An 8932-nucleotide genomic window follows, 5' to 3' on the forward strand; every position below is an offset into this window, starting at 1 on the left:
AATGGCATGAAGTGAAGCTGCGCATTCCAGTGAAGTTGTGAAATCTTTCATCATGTAAATAATTTTCATGTCTCTCTTTTATAATAAACTAATGGTATCCAAAAATAAATACATAAATAAATAAATAAAAGTAGATTATAGCTTGAATTTTAGAGATTTTCCTATGTGAATGTTTTTTCTACTTACTGAAAACAAAGGCAAACACTGGATTTAGATAATATAATTCGGCTCAAGCTATATTTTAAATATTTTATTTATTTATTTTTTTTGAAAGAGAGAGAAAGAGTCGGGGCAGAAGCAGAGGGACAGGGACAAGCAGACTCTGCGCTGAGCTGGGAGCTTGATCCTATGACCCGAGATCATGGCCTGAGCTGAAATCAAGAGTTGGATGCTCAATGGACTGAGCTACCCAGTGCCCCTCAAGCTGTATTTTAGATCAAAATTATTTTGTACTGGGAAAATACAACCCAGCCAGCAGAATGTATTTGTTTTTTTTTTTTTTCTGAAAATGTTATTTTAATTCCAGTGTAGTTCACATACAGTGTTATATTCATTTCAGGTGTACAATATAGTGATTCAACACTTCTATATATTACTCAGTGCTCATCATGATAAGTGCACACTTAATCCCCTTTATCTATTTCATCCATCCCCCTCCCTCCCTTCTAGTAACCCTCTGTTGGTTCTCTATTTAAGGGTCTGTTTTTTGCTTTGTCTCTCTCCCCCCCACTTTGTTCATATGTTTTGTTTTTTTTAAATTCCACATATGAGTAAAATCATGTAGTATTTGTTTTTCTCTGACTGGCTTATTTTGCTTAGCTAATGCTGCTCTCTAGATCCATCCATGTTGTTGCAAACGGCAAGATATCATTCTTTTTATGGCTAAGTTTTATTCCATTATGTATATATACACCATATCTTCTTTGCCCATTCATTTATTGGTGGGTATGCAACTTAGGTTGCTTCCATAATTTGGCTATTATAGATAATGCTTGCAATAAACATTGAGATGCATGTATCCCTTTGAATTAGTATTTTTGTATTATTTGGGTAAATACCCAGTAATGCAATTACTGCATCACATGAGTTCTATTTTTAATTTTTTGAGGAACCTCCATACTGTCTTCCATAATGCCAGCCAGCAGAATGTATTTTTATTTTTTTAATTTTTTTAAATTTATTTATTTATTTATTTATGATAGTCACAGAGAGAGAGAGAGGCAGAGACAGAGACACAGGCAGAGGGAGATGCAGGCTCCATGCACCAGGAGCCTGACGTGGGATTCGATCCTGAGTCTCCAGGATCGCGCCCTGGGCCAAAGGCAGGCGCCAAGCCGCTGCGCCACCCAGGGATCCCCCAGAATGTATTTTTAAATACACTTGTCTTTTTAGGTAAGGTGGTTGGGTCCCCATTCTTCTGTTGGGTCCTGAGAAGAAATAAGTTGGTGAGAGATAAGTAAGCACATCTCCTTTCTAGGGTAGAGGTTGAGGGAGAAGTCAGTTCTGTTTGGGTGGACAGGAATCATTTAGGGAGAATTATGAAAGTTCTGAGCTCGGAGTTACTACAGTTGGCTTTAAATCCATTTCACTAAGGTGACACTCTACTCCTTTGGCTCTGCCCCGGTTTGTCCAGTGCTGCCAAGTCACCGTCCAGGAGGTGGCAGTGAAGCCCCACTCACTGTAGTCAACATTCACTCTAAGCCACATCCTTCACAAGGGCAAAAATGCTAAACTCTGTGATGAACTTTACCTGAGGGGTATTATCTGTTCCTTTTGCCCATGCAATAAATGGCCTTATTTTTCCATTTTTAAAGAGTTCTTAACCTATTTGAACCAAAGGGGTGGCAGCTAAGAACTGTGATCCATGGTCCCTCAAATGGTAGAGCCAAGGGAGCAGCGCACTCTAGTGGACATTGATAGTCCATCCAGTAGTTCCATCCCAGGGGTTTAAGCAAGATGGGAGCAGAAGAGACCTATGCATTTGGCCTCGGTCAGTGTTGCCCTGATGTCAGCAGGTGGCTTGATGATTCAGAGGTCAGAAGGCAGAAGCAGTGGGTGGAGGAAGGCTAGGCGGATAGGTTGGTGGGGGAGTGCTGTGGATTTCACTGAAAATCCTGAGTAAAAGAAAAAGTAGTTGGGGAGTTATGAGACTAAATTTGCCTCATAGCGATGAAATGTGAGCAGAAGGGCAAAAGCAGAGCAGCAGGAGAGCTGACCGGGCCACCTCTAAGAGTGCTAATCCGAAGAGGGCTCAGAACATTTTGTGATTCACCAGAAGCATGATTTTCAAGTATGGTTTCTGCACAAACAGCAAAATGTAAGCCAATGTTCACAATGAATGGAAATGTGTAAGTCCACACTGGCCTGGCTATTTCTATTGTCATGTAGCATGGGGAGTTAGCATGGTACATCCCCAGATACGGGTACAACCTTGATGTCAGTTTCCTAGTATGTATAAGTCAGTGGTCAGTCCACTAAAACTCTGAACTTGAAATAGTGTAGAGCATGTTGTTTAGGAGAAATAAACCATCTATTTTGTGTCTAAAATTTAAGTCCTTATTGTCCTTCTCAATATGTTGATTTGAGAAAAGTATCAGCAAAGAAAACTGAGAAGGAACTATAGAAAAACTAATACTTTGCCACCATGGAATCAAAACTTTAAAACATGTTTCGAATAGAATTTTATCATAATTACTGCATGAAATCTACCTCTATTCTGAATGAGGGTGGGAATCTGATTCTCCAAGTGAAGGAAATTTTGAAAGACATTTCTAAAGAAATGAAAGGATTTACTATGTACAGAACATGCAATAAACCTTCTGTTTATTTTTTTTTATTTTTTAAAGATTTTATTTATTTATTCATGAGAGACACAGAGAGACAGAGAGGCAGAGACACAGGCAGAGGGAGAAGCAGGCTCCATGCAGGGAGCTCGACGGGACTGGATCTCGGGTCTCCACGATCACGCCCTGGGCTGAAGGCGGGGCCAAAACCGCTGAGCCACTTGGGCTGCCCAAACCTTCTGTTTAAAACATGAACCAAGATTTTCTTAATTTTGTTGTCAGAAAATCAGTTTCTCTTGTCTAGTGAACAGATATTTAAAAATTAAGTTTGAAGAGACATCTCAGATAATTAGCCCTCCCAGGAAACCATTCTGTCTTGCCTTGGCATGGAGGAAAACCTTAGAAAAAGGACGGGACTTAGATTTTTTTTAAAGTGATAGACACTGGCAGCTATGGTGGCTCAGCGGTTTGGCGCCTGCCTTTGGCCCAGGGCGCGATCCTGGAGGCCCTGGATTGAATCCTGCGTTGGGCTCCTGGTGCATGGAGCCTGCTTCTCCCTCTGCCTGTGTCTCTCTGTCTCTCATGAATAAATAAATAAAATCTTTTAAAATAAAGTGATAGATGTTGCTAATTTTCAGATGTTGCTGAAAAAAATTACAAAATGAGTGAGCAATTAAATTGGTAGATTCTCTATTTCTGGTTGCCATTCTGACCCGTTCTCTAACAAACTACCAGAAGAGATAAATTTTATCTATGGTAAAACAGAGGAATATTCATGTTAAAATTCCTAAAAGAAGGTCAGAAGTATGCATGGGTGGCAGTAACTTTTTTTCCCCCTTTTTTGGGGGAAAGGGGGAGGAATGTATATGGGTTTTTTCTTCTCCTTACTAGAAATTCTTTCTTTCTGGAGAAGACTTTAAAATCCTGCGGTTTCCCCTGATCAAACTTTTACTGAGTTCCTATAATATGCAGGTATTGTTTTAAGTCCTGGACACAATAGGAGTGAACACAATAGGTACAAATCACTGCCTTTAAGGAGCTTATTTTCTTATATGAAAGACAAGTAATAAAAAAGATAAATTAGAATACATTTAGAGTAATTGAATGTGATTCCTGCCAGGGATAAAAATATAGCTGGGAACACGGTGAGGAAGTGGGTCTGTGCCTGCACATTTAGATAGTGTAACCGGGGAGCAGAGAAGTGGCATTTTATGAATGTCCTGAAATAAGTGAGGGAAGGACCAATGTGGAGAAGGAGAGGCCAGCAAGGGTGCAGCCTTGAAGAGGGAGTGTGCTTGGTTTGTGTGAGGAGTGCAGTATGTCTGAGCAGAGAAAGGAAGAGAGCAATAGGGGATGCGGTCAGAGAGGAAGAGTCTGGGGATGAGGAGAAGGAGGCCAGGTTGTGCAGGCTAGGGGAAGGATCTGGACATCTCTGTCTGGAGGTTTCATAACACTTTGTCATGAGCCCTTCTGTACAAATCATTGAACTGCTACTGTTGTAATAATAATGCTTATCGTAAATTTCCAATGTTGAAATTGCGAGAGATATTTTGTTTGGAATGTGTGCTAAAGGCTTTTTGTGGTTCTTTGGCTAGCCAACTGTATGAAGTATAGGGTTATATTTAAGGCTGTCAAATTACTCTGGTTTAAATTTGCCTTAGCTGGAAAAGACAAATGCTTATTGGTACATACTCAAAAGTATGCAGTCTTCTGCTTACTGTTTTGAGGTGATATTTCAGTGAAGTATTGCTTCCCCTCCCCATTTATTGAGATATAATTGACATCTATAGTTGTGTAAGTTTAAGGTGTACAACATGGTGATCTGACATATGTTGCAGTACAGTTATCACAATAGTGTTAGCCAACATCTCCATCCTGTCACATAATTACCAGTTCTGTTTTTGCGGTGTGGATACTTAAGATCTACTCTCTTAGCAACCTTCAAGTCTATAATATGGTATTATTAACTATAATCACCATACTGTATGTTAGATGCTCAGAATGTGTTAATCTTATGACTGGAAGTTTATGCTCTTTGAGCAATATTTCCCCATTTTCCTGGTTACCCCTCAGACCCTGGTAGCTACCACTCTACTCTCTGTGTCTCAGAGTTTGGTTTTTTAAGATTCCACATATAAGTGATATTATACAGTATTTGTCTTTCTTTGACTTATCAAAGAATACTTATGAAGTATTACTTTATACAAGCTTACCAACTACCAGTCAATAGAATATTTGAATGCTTGCTTAAGAAACAAATCTACAATTATAATTAGTATATATATATGATTTCTTTTACACTGTGGCACTAAAAAATTTTAATTGATAACTTACATATAGCAAGATACATAAATCTTAAGCATAAAGCTTAATCTTTTTTTAAAAGACTTTATTTATTTATTCATGAGACACACAGAAAGAGACAGAGACATAGGCAGAGGGAGAAGCAGGCTCCTCGCAGGGAGCCTGATGTGGGACTCAGTCCTAGGACCCCGGGATCATGCCCTAAGCCAAAGGCAGATGCTCAACCACTGAGCCACCCAGGTGCCCCTTGATGAATCTTTAAAAATGTACACACCTGTGTGACCTCACCCATATCACGGTATGGAATATTTCCAGTTCCCCAGCAGGGCGCCTCTTACCTTTACTCAGCCCACAACCCATTAAAAGTCATCACTAGTCTGACCTCTGTCACCATGCGTCAGTTTTTCCTGTTCCTGAATCTCATATAAATGAAATCTTATCATATGTATTCTTTTGTATGTGACTTCTTTGACTCAACATGAACTTGCGAGATTCATTGATGTTATGGTGTGAAGCGGCGATCCATTGTTTTGCCTTGCTGCGTGGTATTCCAGTATATGATACAATAACAATATATTCATCCATTCTACTGGTAATAGACTTTGTGTTTCTAGTTGAGAGCTATTTCAGGATGACTCAGTGGTTTTACAAAGTGCTGACCCTAGGAGTTGCTGAGGTACATAGAACTGATTGCCCCCAATACATTGTTTCGGTTGTGTCCTCTCTCTCTCCTATCTCTCATCCTAGGTTCCTTTGTCTCTCTGCTGTTTAGCACAATCTTAGAGATTCTAGTAGGAGCCTGATATTTACATTTTATTATAAAAAGAAGCCAAATATACTCTGTGCTTAAAACAGGAAAGTGTTGATTCTCTTTTATTTTTTTATTTATGTATAAAAGTACCTGAGCATTGCAACACTCTTCTTTAGAATCAAAGCCAGCTTTCCCTAGATTATGCAGCTGTTCTGGGAGTTTTGTAGTTAACTGCTATCAAAAATTGGATACCTAAAAAAAAAACATTGGATACCTTCTATTACAGGCTGAATTTATTCCCCAACTTTCATATATTGACGTGCTAACCCCCCTGCCCCCGTACCTCAGAATGTAACTATATTTGGATATAGAGACTTTAGAGAGGTGATTTAAGTTAAAATGAGGACTTTAGAGAGGGCCTTCATCCAATCTGACTGGTAATCTTATTAAGAAGAGGAAATGTGGGCAGCCCGGGTGGCTCAGCGGTTTGGCGCCTGCCTTTGGCCCAGGGCGTGATCCTGGAGTCCCGGGATCGAGTCCCACGTCGGGCTCCCTGCATGGAGCCTGCTTCTCCCTCTGCCTGTGTCTCTGCCTCTCTCTCTCTCTCTCTCTCTCTCTCTCTCTCTGTGTGTGTCTCCACGAATAAATAAATAAATCTTTAAAAAAATAAATTGTAGGGATCCCTGGGTGGCGCAGCGGTTTGGCGCCTGCCTTTGGCCCAGGGCGCGATCCTGGAGACCCAGGATCAAATCCCACGTCGGGCTCCCGGTGCATGGAGCCTGCTTCTCCCTCTCCCTCTGCCTGTGTCTCTGCCTCTCTCTCTCTCACTGTGTGCCTATCATAAATAAATAAAAATTTAAAAAAAAATAAAAAATAAAAAAAAATAAAAATAAAAAAATAAATTGTAAAAAAAAGGAAGAGGAAATGTGCACACCCAGGAAAGACACCAGGCACACACACACAGAAGAAAGACCATGTGGAGAGGCAGTGAGAGGGCTGCTATTTACAAGCCAGGGGGAGAGGCCTCAGAGGAAACTTATCTTCTTGACACCTTGACTTTTGGACTTCCAGCCTCCAGCACTGTGAGAAAGTAAATTTGCATTGTTTAAACCTTTCAGCCTGTGGCATTTCATCATAGCAGTGCTAGAAAACTAACACACCTCGTCAAATAAGTTTCCAAATACCATAAGGTAACATTTATAAAATAAGTCAGCTCTTCCGAATTTTTCATTTTTAAATAAGAGCTTAGCAAACCCCAGTGTTTTAATGCGCCACAAGCCAATCATTTAGTAGCAGACCCCATGTAGCCTGTGTGTCCTTCCTCTCCTGGTTCAGCTGCCTCCTGAATAATTTGAGATTTAGTTGCAGAAACTATACTCCTTTACCTTCAAATACTTCATATTTTTATGTAAGAATGTTCTCTTATTCAGAAAATTCAAACACTGACACACATGGTCCACATTAAATTTTACCAGTTGTCCCAATCATATCTTTCCTGACAATCTCTCTCTCTCCTTCCCACTTCCAGGACAATATGTTACATTTAATTGTCATGTCTCTTTAATGTCCCTTATTCTATTATTGTTATTCTTTTTAATTTATTTTAGTAAACTTTATACCTAATGTGGGGCTTGAGTTCACCACCCTGAGATCAAGAGTCACATGCTCTTCCAACTGAGCCAGCCAGGTGCCCCTCACGTCCCTTTAACCTCCTTTCAATTTTGTCTACCACAACATCTGTGTTTTTAAAGATCACATAGCAAGTGTTTTGTTAATGTTCCTCAGTCTGGGTTTGTCTGATGATTAGGTTCTGGTTATGCCTCTTTAGCATACTTGGAACTTTGGACTTGCGTACGCTGTTCAGGTCACAAGGTAAAAGATGCAAGCAAGACAGACGCCAAGACCAGCAAACAGCACGGCCAAGGCGGGGGAAGAGCCTGAAGCGCAAAGCGTCCGCCGAGGAGCCCCAGGAGGCTGCAGCCGCTGAGGATGGAGCGACGCAAAGTGGGGTCCAACCTCCGAAAGCGGCTGCCCTTCCCCCAGGCTTCAGCATTTCGGAAATTAAGAACAAACGACGGCGACACTTAATGTTCACGCGGTGGAAACAGCAGCAGCGGAAGGAAAAGTTGGCGATTAAGAAAAAACTTAAAAAAGAGAGAGAAGCTCTTGGTGATGAAGCTCCACCAAAGCCTATACCAAAGACCATGGACAACCAGCGAGTAGATGATGAAACTATAGTAGATCCTAATGATGAAGAGGTTGCTTATGATGCAGCTGCAGATGAATTTGCATCTTCAACAGACAAACTTCTCCCAAGATTCTCATCACAACATCAGATAGACCTCATGGGAGAACAGTCCGGCTCTGGACCAGCTCTCCGCAGTTATACCAAACTCACATGTTTATGACAGAAGAGGACTGGCTTTGAAAAAAATTATTCCACGGTGCATTTCAAGAGATTTCACAGATCCGATAGTTATTAATGAAGATCGTAAAATACCAAATGGATTAATTCTGAGTCACTTGTTCGTTTGCGTAAAGAAATTAAGAGAAGAGGCAAGGACCCTACAGAACACATACCTGAAGTAATTTTGAATAACTTTACTACGAGGCTGGGTCATTCTGTTGGATGTATGTTTGCATCTCTCTTTCCCCATAATCCTCAATTTATTGGGAGGCAAGTTGCCACATTCCATAATCAACGGGACTATATATTCTTCAGATTTCATAGGTACATATTCAAGAGTGAAAAGAAAGTGAGAATTCAGGAACTTGGACCACGTTTTACCTTAAAATTAAGATCTCTTCATAAAGGAACCTTTGATTCTAAATATGGAGAATATGAATGGGTCCATAAGCCCCGGGAAATGGATATAAGTAGAAGAAAATTCCATTTATAAAATACTGAAGGAATAGTATTGAATTGTGCTAAACAGGTCTACTTTGGATTGATGACAGAAGATCCTTTTTAAAATGTCATTTACTGGTTCCATAAACCTTTTCATGTCTGGACCAGGTAACAAGTGCCATGAATTACCATTCACTGTTTATGTAGCACATACAAATAAAAGTCATTTTGGTGAGTTTAAAAAAA

The 8932-nt window shown here is 40.2% G+C and overlaps 1 pseudogene; it reads left to right on the top strand.

Annotated features, from left to right (window-relative positions):
* The first annotated feature begins 6812 nt into the window (after positions 1 to 6812).
* On the top strand, positions 6813 to 8932 carry LOC478427 (annotated as a pseudogene).

This window comes from Canis lupus, chromosome 32 (genome assembly GCF_011100685.1).
Source record: "Canis lupus familiaris isolate Mischka breed German Shepherd chromosome 32, alternate assembly UU_Cfam_GSD_1.0, whole genome shotgun sequence".
Classification (NCBI taxonomy): Eukaryota; Metazoa; Chordata; class Mammalia; order Carnivora; family Canidae; genus Canis; species Canis lupus.